Source organism: Porites lutea, chromosome 12 (genome assembly GCF_958299795.1).
Source record: "Porites lutea chromosome 12, jaPorLute2.1, whole genome shotgun sequence".
Classification (NCBI taxonomy): Eukaryota; Metazoa; Cnidaria; class Anthozoa; order Scleractinia; family Poritidae; genus Porites; species Porites lutea.
In genome coordinates this window covers 18,952,752-18,972,503 of record NC_133212.1, presented here as the reverse complement: position 1 = coordinate 18,972,503, position 19,752 = coordinate 18,952,752, and positions in this window count along the sequence as shown.

Sequence of the window (19,752 nt, the reverse complement as noted above, 5' to 3'; positions counted from 1 at the left end):
TGTACTCGCGTGTTGTTGCTAAGGCAGTTGCTCAGCATTTTTCTGGCACGGCATAAACAGCGAGCTAAACAGCTACAAACGACCGCTTCAGCATGAAAACTTGCAACCTTCTATTTAGCTTCCTGTTAGAGTGGTTTTCGTTTGAGTGTCGTAAAACCAAAACCAAAGTAATTACTCTGGCCAATCACATAGGACACAGACAATACATTGAACCAATCAAAACTCGAAGTAATTACATGCGGCTGACGCAAAGCGCGGGAAAATGCATGCGAGCGCGTCACAATTGGCTTTGGTTTTACTTCTGATTGGATGAAAAGGTGGCGCGAATCTTTTAAGCCAATCGCATCGTGTAGAAAGTGCAAAACCAATTACTTTTCGACACTCAAATGAAAACCGCTCTATTCTTACGACTGGACGCCAGAGGGTTTGCTTAAATTTTTCCTTCAGTCCTAAATGACCTAAATCATGGAACCAGCCCCGTGTAAGGGGGAAGCCGGATTCCGAAATCTGTTAAATTTTTACTTGTGGAGTCTGGAATCCTGGACTTTAGAATCCGGAGTACAGCTTAACGGATCCGGAATCCCACTAACGAGTGGAGTCGGGAATAAAGTATTCAGTTAGTGGCATTCGATTCGATTCTTGTTTTCTGCCTTATTTTCTTTACTGTTACTATGCTTGCGTCAACCGTTAGAAACGTGCTCGTCTCAATTTCCGGCCTTAGTGTCTTTCGTTCGTCTGCGACAAGGGAAAGTCGTCGACTGGCATATTACATTCGCTCAGCCACATGATAAATTCCCAAAAGTTCTGTTTGTAGTCTTATTCGGTGTATCACGACTTAGTGGCAGCAAGGAGCTTCTAAGGTTACATTACAAAGAGCTTTGGCAAATAGGTACGTAGGCAACGAGTCTTGTTCGATCTGTAGTTACTTCTTATTCTGCTCAGTAGCTTTCATGGGAACGGTCACTCTCTCGTTTTTCATTCACACTCTGCTTAAAGCTAGAACCAAGTTGAACTGGATAAAACAGCACCACATGAAAGTGCTGCTAAGTAGCTTTCTTTAAATGTCTACACTCTAGCATTTCGTCCGCACACTTAAAGCTAGGGCCAAGTTGTATAGCAAACAGCCCCACAGGAAAGTGCTGCTCAGTTGTTTTCATTTTAATATACACACTTTCGGATTTCATCCACTCGTTAGAAGCACTTTCACAGCATAACAAACAGCCCCACAGGAAAGTAATGCTCGGTAGCTTTCATTTGAGTGTGCACAGGCTTTCTCGAACTTCCGGATTTCATCCACAAACTCAAAATAGTCTATCATTCATTAATTTCGTTGAGAACCGTCAGGTACCCCGTGTTAAATCAATGCCAGTAGCCCTCGAGCATTAAGGAAATGATATCACAAGAAAATTTTTTTAATGATACTTAAACAACTTCTTCCCAGTACTTCTACAAGAAATGCACGGGGGAAATAAATACGAATTTTATTTTTGTTATCAGTATTTAAAGGGTTAACTTACATTTTGAAATTCCCCTCGATTTTGAAGATTACTTGTGTGTTGCCATAAAAGTATCTTTCATGACAATGTTCAGACAGCGTTCGACCCCATTTTGAATCACTGTTCTGTGTTATATTCAGTTTTTGAAGCGAAAGGATGAAATTCTTTATTATGAATAGAGGGCTAAGATCGTCTCTAGTTACGGGGAGATAATATCCCAGGAATAAAGCCACAAACGCACCAATGTTTAATTTAGTTTTAAGCCAATCGGCCTTTAAAATTTGCGATTCTTTCGGCCGTAAATCGAACAGATCCCGCCGGTTAAAAAATTTGACGGTACTCGCGTGTCGTTGCTAAGGCAGTTGCTCAGCATACTGGCACGGCATGAACAGCGAGCTTAACTTAACAGCTACAAACGACCGTTTTAGCTTGAAAACTTGCAACCTTCTATTTAGCTCCCTGTTATTCTTAAGACTGGATGCCAGAGGGTTTGTTTTTCTCTTCAGTCCTAAACCATATAGGGGAAGCCGGATTCCGAAATCTGTTAAATTTTTGCTTGTGGAATCTGGAATCCTGAACTTAAGAATCCGGAATGCAGCTTAAGGGATCCGGAATTCCACTAACGATTGTAGTCGGGAATCAAAGTTCTACTGGCAAAGAATCCGGGATTGAGTACCTGGGATCCACATGGATCCAGAATCAAGACTGTCTTGGATTCCCTTATTTTACATCGGGCAAACCAACCTCGTCCCCAGGGCTTTTCCCTTAAAAAAATGGGTGGGGCGGGCCCTACCCATTTTTTTAAGGGAAAAGCCCTGGGGACGAGGTTGCGGGCAAACGGAACGGGTCTGATGACACAACATCGATAGGTACTTTTTAGCTGGAAGCTAAAGAATGTGGTCATAATAACGTGCTGTATGACAGGGGCCTCATTGTATATGTAAGAAAACAGAAAACTACTCCTTTACAACTCTGGATGGTGACTCAGGAGGGAATTTCTGAGAAACAATTATATCCACACTCCTATGGGCCCAGGATGGGTCCCCTAGCCTGTAAGGAGCTTGTAGAACGTGTTTAAGTTCTGGCCAGTATCCATTCTTCTTTCAGCCACCCATCAGCGACTTAGGAAACTTTAACGATCGAATTAAGAGCAGCACGTTCACGGAAGAATGTAATGGAGTTTAATTCGATCTTGAATGCACGCGCAGTTGCTGAGTGAATTTGGATGTATAGTGCAACTCCGTAGAGAAATACTTTTGTAGAAAGGCTTACAGTAGTATTCAGTGGCATTGATTTGATTCGTTTTCTAGCCATGTTTCCTTTAATGCTGCAATGCTTGTGAATAACCTATTTAATCAGATGTTATGCTTTTAAGTTTCAGCAGTCTCCGTGATCAAGTCCTAATGTCTCTCTTTCCACCGTCTTTCAGTCGTTCGTCAGCGACAAGGGAAGGTCGTGGACGAATGACAGCACGTCTATATGACAAAAGCTTTAGTTAGCTATCCGTTTACATTAGCTCAGCAACATGCTAAATTCCCGAAGTTTTGATTAAAGGTCTCATTCTGTGTATCATTAGCAGCGGCAGGGAAGCATTTTGAGCTTGCACCATAAACAGCTTTGGCAAAAAGGTGAGCTGCGAGTCCTGTTCGATCTCTAGTTAACAAGTGTTGTAACCAAAACTTTCGCTTATTTTCAGTGATATCATTATCTCGTACAGCAAATTCCTGTGCGCTGTTATATATATTCATTTTATTTCGAAGTCTAAAAGTTTGAGACTATAGGCCAGCGTGACGCAGAGTCTGGCAAACCGATAGAGACTGAAGAGGCTTATACCGCTAGAATCCCCTGGGCCCAATAGACTGAAACCACAGACTGTTTGCTTAACCGATTGATATTTTTAAATGTTTACAATGGATTTACTACAGGGCGCCCACACAATCTGTCAGTGGGTAACCGATTCTTATTTTAGTAAATGTACTGGATTTACGGTTTGCCTCACCCATAGCGATATCTCTCTAAGTATGAATATAAATCATCATTCAGTGTTAACTAACGTCGAATTACCTTACCTGTAGTAAATTGTCGTCCTTTTGCCTCGAAAGCGGTTTTTTGAGCGATTTTGAAGGACTTGAGTTCGCCCATTATCGTTCCTAATATTAGAGGGTGAGGCAAACGGTCAAGTACAGTTAACTATAAAATAACATCGGTTACACATACAGATTGTGTGGCCGCCCTGTGGATTTACAGTTTGCTTTATCTATAGCTAAATATGTATATTCATCAAAAACGAATTTTGACTCTTAATTAAAAACCAATAAATTCAAAAGGTATTTTGATAAGCACTGCTATACGTTCAGAAACCTTGTTTAGAAACGCTTTTTCTATTCCGGCTATAAGCCCTCTCGGATATATGAGCTCCGGCAGCTCACACGGTATAATATAATTAGCCCGAATTTCATCCGATTGCTTCGAGAAGTTTTCTCCTGTCAGCAACGACGTTACTGAGGGAGTAATTTTAGAAGGGAGCTTAAGCAAAGACGTTTTTGAGCGACGCACGTCAACCGGAAGTGGCCTTTTTTCATTTTTAAACGGTGGTTTCGCCCAAATTTTCAGTCAAATCACCTCTCTAACAGTAAAGAAGCTAAGGAATACAAATTTTATATCGTCAAGGCATGTTAAGAGGGAAAATTCCTCACTTCCGGTTGACATCCATCGCTCGAAAACGCCTTTGCTTAAATTGGATAAATTGAGGCTATATAATAGTAACCGGGGGAGTGAATGAGCAAATTGTTATATCGTAAAAATTTCCATTTGGGCCGCTAGAGTCCAGAACGTGACCCAAGAAGAGCTTTTCTTTGCTCTGCATTAAATATCAGTTACATCTGTGAAGAAACTGAATTGCATGTTGTGTGACATAGAAATGAGATCCTTGGTAACGCCAACCCTGTATGCAAAGTCAGCTTCTTTGATGGCAAATTTCAAAGCTGAAGCAGTGCCGGATCCAGATCTTAAGATGGGGGGGGGGAGGGGAACGGTCATCCAGACCCTTAGATAAGGGGGGGGGGTGGTCTCCCAAAACATTTTTTCGGCCCTTCGGGCCTCAGTTTGGGGTCCAAAAATAATGGGGGGGACCCACCCCTGGATCCGCTTCTGCTGAAGAAAGGCTTCGCTCCTTACTGACGCCCCCTGGGAAGTTGGCTCTTGACGGTAAGAATCCCTAGACTAAGTAATCCCCCTCGAATCTCTCTCCAAGCTGGATTATAGTGATCCTGAACTGTTTTTGAAACCTCGGGGACTCCCACCATAGGAATGATTTTTAAACCCCAAAACTGAACCCCAATCTGCACGTGTCTGAGGCTTTATTCACCCCTAAAAGGAGTCCATACACCACTCTGAGGTACGGCAACAGTATTAGGGTGCTTGATATTTCTTTACGTAAAACCCTACGCTAAACTGGATTTATTACACTTTCATATGGGAGACTCCCCGAGACAGGGTGCTTAAAATTGAAAATTACGGCGATAATAATGCAACTTACAGACATCGCACAATAGTTCTATCTGATTTCCTTCTTATTTTAGGAGTTTGACTGAGTTTGGGCTGAACAAAGATCCAAGCCACACTTTAACAAGAGCGGGACGATGCTAAAATTTTTGCTTTTCTTACTCTTTCTTAGCTTGCTTGGTAATTCAGGTAAAATTCATTTTTCTTCTTTCATTTAGTGCATGTCATCAAGAGAGAACTCCTTCATCCTTTCTTCATTAGAATCACATTATTTCGTAGAGATCCCTTCTGCGGACTTCATATGGATACTTAATTCAACTCTGCAATGCGTGAACTGGTTGCCCTCAAGGTTTTCAGTTTTTTGTAAACAACTGCGGTGCTTTAAGAAAGCGCGAAAGCGTAGACAGCAGTCCTCTTCTAACATTCAGCTTTGGCTTTTAGCACAACAATTTTTACCCAATTTACTGTTCGCTTATCACTGCTCTGTTTCTCACTCTCTTTGGGCACGTTTCTGATTCACTCGAAACTTTTAAAAATGCGAAATAGTGTCCCAATGGTGAAAGATTTATTTTGTAACTTAATTGACATACCGAAAACCAGAAAGAGCCTTGCACGTGGTTTTTAAAGAGATAGCTTAAACAATGTTTTTAATGCCTTTTGTGGGTTTATACACGAATTTGCAAACTCAACAGCAGTTTCTTTAGTCTGCTATGCAGCCATTTTTTTGTGTCGTCACGCAACGCTCCTCCCCACAACGTATAGTGTCGTCACGCAACGTTTTGGGGAGGAGTGTTGTGTGACGACACTAAAAACGGCTGTGTAGCAGGCTACAGTTTCTTAGATATACCTAGATCTTGATATAATTTATGTATAGAGCGATTAAACTCACGAGGCCAGCATCTGTGCAAATTTATGGGAACAAAAAAGATTTTTTACATGTCTTACATAAGAAAAGAGTCCAACTCTTACAGGATTTGTTTGGAACACCAATATGGCCGCCGTTTCATTGTTTAGGAACACCAATATGGCCGTCGTGACGTCATGTGAAAACGCTTTATACGGGTATAAGCTCGCTGAGAAGCCATGTCGCAAAGTTTCAAACGCAAAAAATGAATTTTAGCCAATCAGAAGCGCATGAACAAGTTTGCCGCGTTTAGGTGTTTGTGGCGCGCTTGCTAGCAGTCATTCTCTTGAGTTATTCTGAACACTTATATACGTTTAATTGCAGTAACCTCACAACCTAACAGAAATAACCTTTCTTTACTATCGCTTTAGTGGGCTACCATAAACGAATCTGTGAAGGAGATAGCGATGAACTTCGCTGCTACAGTGGAGAGATTGATATCATATCGGCGTCATACGGGCGACAGCGTAGAGGCGTATGTAGGTATAAAGACCATAACACTAACTGCCGTGCCTCAAATGCTCTTTGGGTGGTAAGACACAGATGTCAAGGTCAGCGAAGCTGTATGCTGTACGCTGAAAACTCAGAATTCGGCGGCGATCCCTGTGTAGACATTGGGAAGTATATCGAGGTAGGTATCGAATTGATTGTTCCGGTCGATACTTTCCTGGCCTTTCTTTATGGGAACTTACCTTGATCCCAAAGATGTTTCAATACCTCTATGATACGAACACCTGCTTTTGTCCCTCTTGGTGTCCGTATTTTACAGGTAGACTGTTTTGTACTAAAGTTAAATAACCTTTGAACGACGACTCGCTACTCATAAATTTATGATGAGTTTGCTACGAGTCTGTTCAGTGAGCTGTAACAGTGGTGAACTCTATGAATAAGTTCCCTTGACTCGGCTTGTTTTATGTCTGCCTCGCGATTTACAGCGATTGGGCCCTCTTTTATATCATAGCTCTGTAAAAAGCTGTGAAAACTCGAAAAGAAAAAGAGGTCAGATATAGTCAACAATCATACAAAGGAGCTGTTATTTTATCCCTGTCTTCCAAACAGGTTTCATACCGCTGTGTGCGTAGCACAGGGTATCGTGGCAGGCTGCTGACTGTCTGTGAGTACACTAGCCATTTGATCGAGTGCCCCTACTACAAAACGATCGATATCATGTCCGCGTACTATGGTCGGAAGACTGGGGGGCATCTCTGCCCAGGAAAAGTGAGTACAACATACTGCCCAGGTTATAGCGACTCGCGTGCTATAATTGAAAGGGAGTGCCAAGGATACCGCTGGTGCCGACTGCGTGCTTCAAACAGCGTGTTTGGTGATCCTTGCGTTGACACAGTGAAATATATAGAGGTAAGTAAGCGCGGACCTACTGTTGTTCCCCATCTGCGCTAACTCGTTCCCAGTCGCCTGCTTAACGTGCACTAATAATGTTTATTTCTTATATTGCGCAGTCTAGCATGCGATAAAGATATGATCGAATGCGCATTACAACACTAAAATCTTAAAGTAATAAATGGCTAATCCAAATAATGATAATAAATATATAAAAATAATTTACAATTTTCGGGAAACAATAAAAGTAAAATATGAGTCAATAAAAGAACTAATAAAAAGCTACTTTAAAAAGATGTGTCTTTAGTAAAACTTTAAAAATGTTCAATGATTGACATTGTCTAATTTCTAGAGGGAGTCGATTCCATACTTTGGGCGCAACATTTTCAAACGCCCTATCCCCGAGTGTCTTTTTTGTTCTATAGGTATTGTCCATTAGGAGTATGCCCCGGTATGATCTCAACTGATACTGCGAGCTCTCTTTGATTTTTATCAAGTAATTACTTGGGAAGCTTTTCTCCTTCCCATCACACTCTGCGCGTTTCTAGGGAGAGTTTCAATGTTAGCGAGCTTAGGACTCGGGGCGGGGGGGGAGGCGGGGGGGAGGGTTTCTCCCTATAAAGGCTTACACGGCTCTGTCCGAAAGAGGTACTTTTTTCATACCAGTCGTGGAAAACTCTCTTAACACGGTGAATAATCACATCTCTCCCTATAAAGGCTTACACGGCTCTGTCCGAAAGAGGTACTTTTTTCATACCAGTCGTGGAAAACTCTCTTAACACGGTGAATAATCACATCTCTCCCATTCATCACCGAACGTTAAAATTTACCATTTTTTCATTCATCATCCTGATGCTGCACTAGACAGCTGTCCATCGACGTTGCTGTTCCTAGCAATATGCAGGACGCGACGCTTTCACAAATGAACCTAGTAATCACCGGCTTTTTGCTCAGGCTCTCACGAGTTTGTCCTCAGCTCCGTGAATAGAGCTCCCGCACGACGCTCAGTATTTATAGGTGAGTTCTCGAAGTGCGTAGCTTCGATTTTTGTCGGTATGACCAACCTCGTCCCCGGGGCACTTCTCCCTGGCTTTGGAGGAAGCAAGGAAAAAGCGCCCTAGAGACGAGGTTACGCAGAGGACACCTTTTTCAGGTTTCACGTGTATGTAAGGGTAGTCATTTCACGAGTTAAAGTATATGAAAGGGTCGGGAAATCTGTTATGTAAAAGAGTACGGGGTTGACCTCGGGGAGGAGCCTACTCGTATAAATCTTCCCGCGTTGGGTGACCCGACCCGGGACGTAGGAAAACTCTTGAACATGCCCCAGGAATCCACGACCCCGGAGCCGTGTCATTAGCGCGTTAGAATTTCATTCCATTGACACGGTGAATAATACACCTGCTCTCTCATTCACTAACGAACCGTGGGCCAGGGCTGCCTTTCTAGCAATGAGCAGGGGGAAAGGAGTGGAGGGGAGCTTGGAATTGCCCTTTTAGAGTCTGTACTCACGTCGGTCAGCGCCCCGCGCTTGGTGTTCATGGGAGTTCATTGTTTCGAATTTTCTATTTTTATCATGATAGGATTTAGATTTTTTCTTTCTTCAACGTTTGTGGGGCATGACAATTGTCACGAAAGAACTTAAAATATTAATTTAGTATTAACCTGTTGTAACATTAACGCTCGAGTAGCACATGGAAGCTGTGATCTTGCATAAGATTCACAGCGAGTAAATTAAGGAAACATACATAGACAGATGAACTAAAACAGGCAACACGGTCCCTTTAACATCATTGATTGTATCAACATCAACAGGTTCGCTACAGATGCGTGTAGTGAAGCAGACGTTCGACTCACAGATTACCGACAGCTTCAGTAGTGAAGATGAAAATTAGTGCACAGGAAAATGAAGCTTGCTGGTTTAAACATGTAACTTTTTTATTAAAACTGAGATCAATAAACGTCTTTCGGAAATGAAAAAAGAATGTGCTATTTCAATTGACAGAGAAAATAGTAAAAAAGCCGATGCCGATCCGGGCGTAAGTATCCTGTCTTGGCCACTAGACAGGGGTGCACTGATGGGGAGGGCTGAGATGTTACAGAATAATACAGAACAGAACAGCGGAAAAGGACTGAGGAACTGTATTTTTGACAGAGGCGCGGCTTGTTGGCACAGTATATGTTAAATAGATAATTAAAGATATTACAAAAGTGAACTCCCTCAAGTTGTGTTCAGTCACAAGATTTGCACTCGCGAACCGGTTTCTCTTTCGCGCATTCAGTCTCTTACTTACCAAGCCATCGTTTTTTTGGACCTTTTCGTCATAGTGACACAAAAAAGGCCTCCCACTAAATATCTTTTCAACTGAATCGCTTTCAACCAATTCGATCTGAAACGCACTAACTCTTTCAACACTGTTCAAGCAGATCTTTTTAAAAGTTTTTTAGATTTTTGTAGGTAAACAAATTATTTTCAGTTTCTTTTTTACATCACTTCTACATTGTGATGCTGAGGGAATCGGAAAGCAAATTAATAACACTATAGAAACGGATTTAATCAATGCCTCTACTAAAGAATTTATGATCACTTCCCATGTTCCAGGTAATTTGTTGTAGAAGAACGAGGACGTGATAATCTCTGTGTTCCTCGTTATATCGAGCGGAAACTCCACAGAGCGATTACTGCAAAGAAACACAAAAATTGCTTGTTTAACAATATGATTTTGGCGCAAAGGACGGATCTCTCTATTGTACTATTCCCTGATATATAAGCGTGTTAGGCTAAGAAGGAAATAACTCGTAAATCATGATCCGTTTTTCACACTCCATGGGTGTATGGGAACGCGTGAATACGTTGGAGCGAAAATAGAAAGGTAGCCTAGAAAAAGCGCTAAAAATACAGATCTGCGTTGTATATCGTGGGGCATGTGAAATTAAGGTGATTCCTTGGTTAAAGACCCTAACATAGATTGTAGATAAAACTTGGTACACTGATGTAACAAATCAAGAAGATGATAAAAAAGTAATAAAAAGTGGGGGTCACCGTGCTCGTTTTGACGTCACAATGCTGACAAATACGACTATTTAGGACCCTTTGACAAAAAGCGCGCACAGTCCAAAACTAGACAAAGAGGAGAGTTGTTTTCGATGATGCATGTGGTATCGCACATAATTTGACTTTCATGTATTGTTTATCCACTTATGTACCAGAAAAATGCCTTTTAATGCCCTTGTTTTTACTTTACGCTCCACAGTAGAATTAAATTGGACACGCGTTATTCGACCCGTAATTGCTCAATCCGTACAATTTAGTAAAATTGCCAAAAAACTGAACATAGATTTGTGCCAATTTTTTTCTCATCGAAAGGAAGCACTGTCCTTATTAAAAATCACGAAATAAAAAATGGGGGTCACCGCACTCGTTTTTGGGATAGAACTGCAGAAAGTGCGCACCAAACGCATTCCTCCGATTTTTGAGAGAGAACTGGGGCGAGTTTCAAAATAGAATGTATGTGAAAGGGGGAAGAAAGTATTAAAAAATCCGTTTTTACATAATTTACATCGAGATATCACATTTAGGACACAATGTGATAAAGAAAGCATTTAAATGAAAATCAAATTGAGTAAGCACAAGTTCAATATCCACTATCGAGGTCCTCCGTGAGGAAGTCGAACTCAGCAACACGCGTACTGCTTACGTTATGTACATTCCCAACACAATGAGTCTCACCTCGGCAAGAAACAACCGCAAGCAAAAATTCCAATAGCGTTTCTCTTCAGTCAACTTCATTTTAATAATGTTACTTCACATGCTATTTTTTACGGCGACCATCTTGTTATGCGCAGTAAGAAATGCGCAGTGCAAAACCAGGGAATCAGCTTAAAAGAGATTGCATCAACATTTGTCCCCTTGAGATGCACAAGAAGGAGAATAACCCCTTTTGGAGGAAAATTCAAGAAAACTTGAATCATCCAGCCTCTTTCCCAGGAGAGGAGCCTGGAAACGAGGTTTTTTAATAGTCTTTGATTTGTCAAAGCTTTCAAGCCGGTGAAAACATATGAAAAGTTGAAGAATTATTAATCTTTTTCCAGGGAGGGTACTCCCTATAATGGCTTATACGTGGAGGCTCCGCCCAAAAGGGGTACGTTTCAGTCAGGCTAAGGTGGGGACTTGCGAGTTCAAGTATGAAGTTCCTAGTTCCTTTATTTAAATAGGGAGCTTAAGCAACGACGACGGCGACGTCAACGAGAACGGCAAAAAGCCAATAGGTTTAGATTTGCAAAATGACAACTTTGCGCGTGCATCACGCTTTTTGTATATTTCTTTGCCGTCGTTACACGACTACAAGGTAAAAGTGCCTAAATTCACGTTTTGTCGATGGGAAGAACACGAAACAACAATTTCCTTTTTCTTTTTCTGAACTTTAATACAATCTTTTAGAATTCAATGCCAAAGAAATCTGCCAATATCTAACGAGATGGAATAAGCGCGATAAAGTTTGAGGCAGCGCGACTTCACTCCGCCGTTTTAAGTGACGTTTTCGTAGTCGTTGCAAGACGCACCTTATCATCATTTTCATTTGTTAAAATGTTTATACAGAAAAATGACTGAAGAACTTTCTGTTTTAGGGATTTTTTCTTACCAGAGGGTCTGAATAGGGGCGAGGGGGGGGGGGGGGGGTACCTCGATAACAGAAAACACTTCATTTTTTGGCTTTGTAACATGAAACAGTTAAATTTTAGGCATTTTAACACGCACAGTAACAAATTCTTTGAAACAGTCAATTTTTTCCAGAAAGAAGCAAAAACGGCTCAAAAAAGGCCAATAATATTTTCTTTAGTACATCAAGGAGTTTTCGGCCATTTTACGACAATTCCAGATTTTTTCGGAAGATTTCCGAAGGCTACCGACGATTCCCGAAGACTGCCGAAGATTTCCGAAGACTAACTAAGAATTCCGACCATTACCGAAGATCTCCGAAGAACCCTCCGAACACCTAACAGTATTTTATTCTGAAACAGTAAACATTAAAAAATTGGCCATTTAACAGCAAACACTAAAAAAATTATGGGCAAATAACAGTAAACACTAAACCCCATTCAGATCCTCTTATCAGTAGGTATATTAAATTCAATGGAAAGTATAGAAAAGGGGCTCCTTTCTCTTAAAAATGTTATAGAGTAGAGTAAAGAGTTAGATTTCGGGGTGGAGCCCCGTACAAAACTTTGTTGAGTAGTCCCCCCCGGATTATTCCCTGCTTGATGCGTGGTCTTTGATACGCTAGCGTGCTGTTCAAAACAAGGTTATTATTTCACGAACAATTATATAATTGTAATTATATCCAAAATTCACACTGCATGGCCTTGTCACAGAAGAAAGAAATAATTGCTATAATTCTCCCGCCGGCCATGTTTTTCATCATATGATACCAAAGCGGAGCTCCAACCACGACGAGCATCGGAATAACAAGAGGAATGTCTGATTTGGAGCAGCGGCTGTTGTCAATGAGCTTGGACTGAATAATGGATTTACTCTGCTCACTTTTAAAAAAGAAATGTTTTTATAGTCTGTTCTTCACAGAATGCTCAGCCTGGGTTAGACACACTAAATTCTGCAAGCAGAATACTGCAATGCTGATCGTACTATATTACTAAGTGAAAATTAACTCTGCGAGACATCAACACGACACCGAAAGAACTCAAAACAGAGCGGGATTGTAGCCATAGACAGCTGTTTCGCCCTCTTTGGAGCTTGTCAGTATGGCGTAACAGCCTGGGTTACGTTTTAGTTGTACCCAATTTTTCAGGTTTTGCAGAGAAGATTAAATATGAACTAGAGTGTGTAAATGTAGAACAGCTTTGATTGAAAGAGCTCCAAAAATTTAACAAAAAATCCAAAGAATATAGAAACAGTAAGTACATTGCATTTTGGACGATCAAATCAAAGGATTTCCTTTACAAACTTAAAGGTTTGAAATTCAGTCGGCAAAAGCCTCAATGATGCATTCTTTGAATAAAATGTTGTAGCAGCACGTGTTGGCTCACGTGCCTCCAAAGTTGAAGTTTCGAGGCTTTCACATGCTTTCAGTTTACAGCTGAGCACAGGTCTAGTTACCGTAGCACTACAATCTGCCACTGTGTAAAATATGGGCAAAATTAACGGCTTTTTAGGTCACAAAACTCGAAGGCAAGCCAAACGTATTTATTTTTTTTTGCAAATCTTACCCCTTGAAAGGAACACGTACCAACAGCACAGAGTACTATTGTTTTACATGGAAAAAGCTAGGCCCCTTGTAAAGTTTCGTAGTTACCTCGCACAAGTCTCCCGCGAAAGAGAAGTGTAGTCACTCTTCTCGATATTTCCCCTCCCCCCCCCCCCCCCCCCCCCTCCTTATTCCCTTAAATTCGCACTAGTGAGCATGTGCACTCAGTCTCGCATTTGGTCGTGGGCGCTGATTAATATACCAGCTTAAGGTTACCATACAGCTCGTTGGGAACCCTGCAAATTTAGCGTCCCTACTCTCAGCATGGTTAGCCTGTGTACAAATCAAACATCTTGCATGGCTTTCTTATCGTCAATGCATCTCCTATTTTTAAAGCTCTGCCCATCGATAAAACTGCGGTTTCCTGCCTTTCCCTATTCACTTTGCGAAGACAGACAATTATCCGCCAGTTATTCTTCTCTGGGTGGGCGTCTGGTTAATCGCTGAAAGAAAAAGCCCCGAGGCGAAACTCTTTTTAAAAAGGCGGTCACAAAGAAGTCTGGATATTGATATTTCCGAGCGTCTTTGTTTGACTTAAAACATTGCAGTATAGAACTAATATAAAAGAGGTAATTTAAACTGCATGCACAATATCTATATATCAAAGCTGATGTTTTTAAAGCGTGCCAGTCATAGAATAATATTGGGATATTCGTTTTAGCCTGGTTTTAGCTTTGACCCGACCGCCCAAAGCAAAGAGGGTAAATAGGTCTTACGCTTCAGTTCACTTTGTAAATAATTTTTGCCCGGATTTCCGATTCAAAGGAAACTTCTTAGTTTTGTGGACTTTAAAACTGCGCCAGATTACAAGATAACCCTATTTTTTGCCCGAGTGTTTGGTCAGTTCTGTATTCCTTTGTGGAATTTTGAGTCTTATTAAAATCTCTTCAGCTCTTCAAAGACCTTCTTCTCTTTCCACAATTCCCTTCAATAGGTTCAAGTGTACTAACAAGTTATGCCACTGCACTCGCTTTAAATTATCATTTAACATTTGTTCACCCTAACTTGTGATCAACCGTTTTTTAGTGGTGGGGGCATGATCCGCAATACGTGAGCCAGAACTGACCCAGAAACGTTTTCCAGAATATTCGCATACACTGCACTAGTTTTTTGTAAAAAGTTCTCATGTACGATTTTAATAATCAGTGGATTCGGGACGAAAGTGACTGATTCCTCTATTTCAATGAAAGTGATCGGCGCAATTGCATAGCCCTTTTTTGTCGTTTCACACGCCTCCGTAGAATTAGCGATATTCCGGCGGCAAATCGCGTTACCCCAATTCAAGGTCATTCAACTTGTTCGGTTTACCAAGCGGAAACCTCAGTCGCTACTACGAACTCTTCGTGCAATATATTAGAGATTGCCGGATGCCATTACTCAAGAGCAAGAGTTGTTGACTCATCCCCCGCTTAGAAGGCCTTTTTTTTTGCGCACAAAGCTTTTACGCAGCCAAGCGCGTCTGAGGCTCCCCACACCTTGTAACGGCTACAACTCGGGCTCAAACAGCTAAAATACGGGAACTCAAACACAGTCAGCGCGGGAGGTTTCTGTTATAATTGAGTATAATTGGAGACCACTGTAGAGCTCTCAAATCTAATTACCCTCTTCCCAAGCACAACATAAGATGTACGTACCTAGTTACAACATACAGCGAAAATTGGGGTAAACATGTCATCTGACATGATGCATGAATCGAACAAAGCTCACTTTGTGTCGCGTCTAGTGTGTGTGTGTGTGTTGCGGGGGATGGGGGGGGGAGGGGATTGTGTTTCTACCTGTAAGGGGGGGTCACTAAGATACGAGTCTGTGGATGAAATCCTAACGAGTGTGACTATTCTAATGAAAGTATCTGAGCGGTACTTTTCAATGGTGCTGTTTATTATGCTGTACAAGAGAGGTTCGAACTTTTGAGTCTGTAGATAAAACCTTCATGCGTGATGACTGAAATGAAAGCCACAGAACCAGAGTGAGCGGTATTTTCATACGATATTATTCCCCTGTCAGTCTAGAACGGTAGTCCAACCTTTTGTGCCCTTGATAATCACATCATGAACAGTTTTGAACAATGGGTTTGATTTTTACAAAGAATAGAACTCATGTAAACTACTTCTAACATTTCATCGCTACAAGAGACGACTAACTCGCGCGATCGGGTGAATAAAATCGCGTGACCCGGCTCATCATAAGCCGTATCCATGGTGATGGATAACGTCTTTTAGTTCACTTCTTTTAAAAACAAGTCTGTGGTTTGCCTGTATTTTTCCATTTAGCTTTTTTTAAAGACAGATGTTTACCTGTAAGTTACTTTTTCCTTTGGGTGGGCTTGCCATTATCCTCCGATGACAAACGTGGGCTGTCGGAAATTCAATGAACTAACGACCACAACTACAAGACTGACTTCCTCTCTGTGAAAAACTACAGATTATTTGATCGTGTGACATAAGCCGAGAAAACTCAATATCTTAGATGAGAGATTGTCTTCCAAGCGTGCCCCACATACAAGATTGAATATAGCTTTTTCACCTTTAACTGTTTTGACCGCTGATTTACGCGTTTGAAAACTGGTGCAACGGTACAAAGATTAAAGAGGCAATTCATAAATTCAAGTGTTATCCCGGGTCATCAAACTCTTGTCTTGGGGAAATCTCTCTAAAACCACTGCTAATCTGGCATGTGTCGTTTCCCCGATGTTGTCCAGGGTTAAAAACCCGGTAAAAACAATCCTGATTCACTCCCCTGAGGCGTAAACTACATGCAGGCCATTCAAAGTGTTTTTTCCTCTTTTTCTGACTTTTATCTCCAGTGAAACCTATATATAGGAGGAGGGCAAGAAACCAACTACCTCTAAGTCCTGATCTTTCATGACAATGTCGTTGCAGTTATTGTTTTCCTTCTTTTTCTTCGTCTTCGGACACAGTCTACTATGGAAGTTCACGAACAAGGATGATAGAAAGTAAAATGCTCAAGAAATCTTCTTTATAAATAGCAGATTACGATGGTACTCAACTTGCCCTCTAATTTCTATTACTTTCCGCTGACGTGCTCCATTAAAAATGATGGGAGTTGACCGTATGTACTTGATGCAGTTCCAAATCTAATTACAGACCTTCAGCCGGCCGATTACGTTATGATAGGTCCGCTCTCGACTTCCCACTGAAAGGTACTCCTTTCTTGCGATGATGTCTGTACATGCTCGGTATGCTAAACAGACACGATCGCTATAAACTGATTAGAGTCTGTAAAAGAAATCCTTTAGTTGACTTCTATCCAAATGAGGGGTATTTTACTGAGCAGGCAGGTTTATTTTGGTCTACAACTTACTGAGGGTCAGTAGAGTCTGTGGATGACATCCCATAAAGTCTTTAAAAAGTACCACGATTGCCATTCAAATGATAGCCATTGATTACTTTACGTATGTCCCTGTTTAATTTCCCTTACGGAGTGGGTGTGACTGTTCAGTTACGAAAGCTATGGGCGGTAGCTGTGACTCAGCTCTGTGGTGCTGTCAATACACACTCTTTTAAAAAAGGCATCACCCGTCATTTCTTGAGGAGAGCCTGTCTTGCGCGCTTGTCGCATGTTTAAGTTTGTCGTAACTGCAGCTTCATCGCCTCCCAGAAGCCCAAACGTGACTCCACAGGGTAGGAGGTAGGGAGGGGCACTGTACAGTAACCGGTTGGCGATGTGTTGACAAATTTTTATTCCTGTAAATAAAGGTGTGGTCATTTGACTGGAACGACTATGGCGTAGTGAAGGTTCCTCTTCTACACTATATCCGTTTGAATGAACTGGCTGTGTATCGTGGATAGTGACCTGCGCTTTATGATGAAAGTTAGTTCTTAACTTACACCGACTTAATAAAGCAAATGAAATCTCAACACTGTCACTCCCAAAAGCCACTATGGAGAGACGTAATTCTCACTTTTGAGTCTGTGGACGAAACTCTTTCGAGGAAACACCTCTAAAAAAAGTGAAAGCTGCCCATTGGCATTTTAACTTGACATTATTCATTTTCAAAAGTTAAATTGACATTCTCTTTAATTTACGGTGATTGAGTGTTATAATAGTCTTAATAAACGACATCAGAAACCACTCAAAGATTGTATCGTGCAGAACTTTCCACGTATGAAGTGTTTATGTTTAGATCAACCGTTAAGAAATAAGTTCTTAGTTTCGTCGGTTCATCAGTCTTAACTAGTCTTGATAGAATTTTGAACAGTCAGAAAATAAGACAACACGGTTTATAAGTGTAATGCTCTTAATATCGGCCGCCGGGGACATAGGTAAGAAGCCTTGGGAGGAAACACAGACGAGTTAAACGTAAAACAGATCAGAGAGGGTCTAGCTTAAGACTTCTACAACCAGGTTCAATATAATTAATCAACAACGAAGTACAAGTCGTAAGGAATGATTTATTGCTGAGATAGAGTTTATTCAAATTATGTTAAATATATAAATGTACCGAAGAGTTACAAGTTATTTCAATAAATTTAATTTCTTTAGATTGAAGGGAGTATCTCTCTGCGTAACTAAAGCACAGCGTTTATGCGTCTCGATACGTCTGTTTTTTAGATCAAGGCGTAGGTGCTGATTACTTTAGAGCTATTGTAGTATTTAACCATCTTTATTTTCATAGAAACTAAGTGCCCACTTGAAAAGCATCACGACAACACTTAGAGGCCTACGTGTGTTTGTCCATGGGCAAAGAGAAATAAACCTAATTTCTAAGGGCAGATTTTCTCTTGATTTTTAGTAGCGCTGAGCCTTAAATGTAGAAAGAAGCCTTTGTTGTCATCCCTGTTGGCTAATTTCACTAAGCTATCACTGAATCTACCATTAAAGGGCGTTTAGAACGATGTGAATGTTGTATTTTCTTACAAGTAGCATTAGAATTTAAATCCTCTTTCGGTCATTCCATCTCTCAGACAGAATCTAATTTTAATCTGCTAGTGGGAAAAAAGAAATTCTTTCCTGTGAAAATGTTTTCAAGGCCTATAACAAGAGATTTCTACCTTTTTAGCCTGTTGATCGGAAATCTTAAAAAACTAACTTTTTCTCAAACGAAAGCTTTCGAGCACTGCTTTCCTGTTTTCCAGCCTACTTTGTTGTACAAGGTGACTGATCGCAGCTTTCGAGCCTTTTAATGCCCGTTTCGTGTGGTGTTGTTTATCTTAGAATAGTTCAGAAAATGTTTCTTGAACTCTTGGATTTATCATTAACTTTTTCAAATTGCTGGCACGCTTTTAGGATTGGCAAGACTTTTAACCATGTCTTTATCACAACATCGTCGCCACTTTTGTGTTCCAACCCGTAAAAGAAACAGCAATTTCCTGTAGAGTTACCACACAAAAAAACACTTATCAAGTAACTTGACCGTCGAGAGCACGTGACCAACGAGATAAAAAGCTATTGTATCACAACTTTCGTGTTTTGATGTTTGTGTTCGTATATTCGGTAAATGTTATCTTTTGGGATTCAATATAAATGTCAAATTTGCACCGGATAAGGTTTTGCGAGAGCAGGGCTTAATCCGGAAAAGTTCAAATTATATCTGGGTATAATAAGACTTGAAATCTTTGCAAACATACGAAACAAGAAAAGGTCTTAAAGAAACACTGATCCAATTGCTAAGAAACACATCACTTCAGAGATCGAGAAAACCCTAGCAGATTTCATCTCATATCCGGTGAGATGACCTGATATCAGAGGCTATAGGTTTCCGGTAAATTCTATTATGCTGTTGCTATTTTTTTCTTCTTTTTCAAGCGAACCAACTAAAGTTCTAATTTTTCCCATCAGCAGTTCCGGAATTTATTGTTGCATTAATGAATCTCGATTTACTGTTTGACAAGCAGCTTGAAAAAATAAATCACCCGCAGTAATTTGACCTTGCTTTTTTCGCCTGCCATTTCAGATGGGTTCAAAAGTTCCGGAGGGGGCGTTATTAGTCTAACATAAAGCATTGCAAATCAAGCTGTTTTCGATTCATTCGCGTTTCTCTCTGATCGTTGGACAAATTTTACACGAAATATAGTAAAACGAAGGACATCAATAGCTAAGGTGGATGAAAACAGATGTAGATTTTTAAAGCGGGAGATTAATTCCCCCCTCCCCCCACCCCGCTCCTACATGCAACACAGTTGCCCCTCCGAGATTTTCTACGTTGGTGTCGTCTTCCTCCGCCCGAGGGAGGTTCTGGGTAATCTTACATAACAAGCTTTCAGATAAACGTATTTGCTTAGCGCTC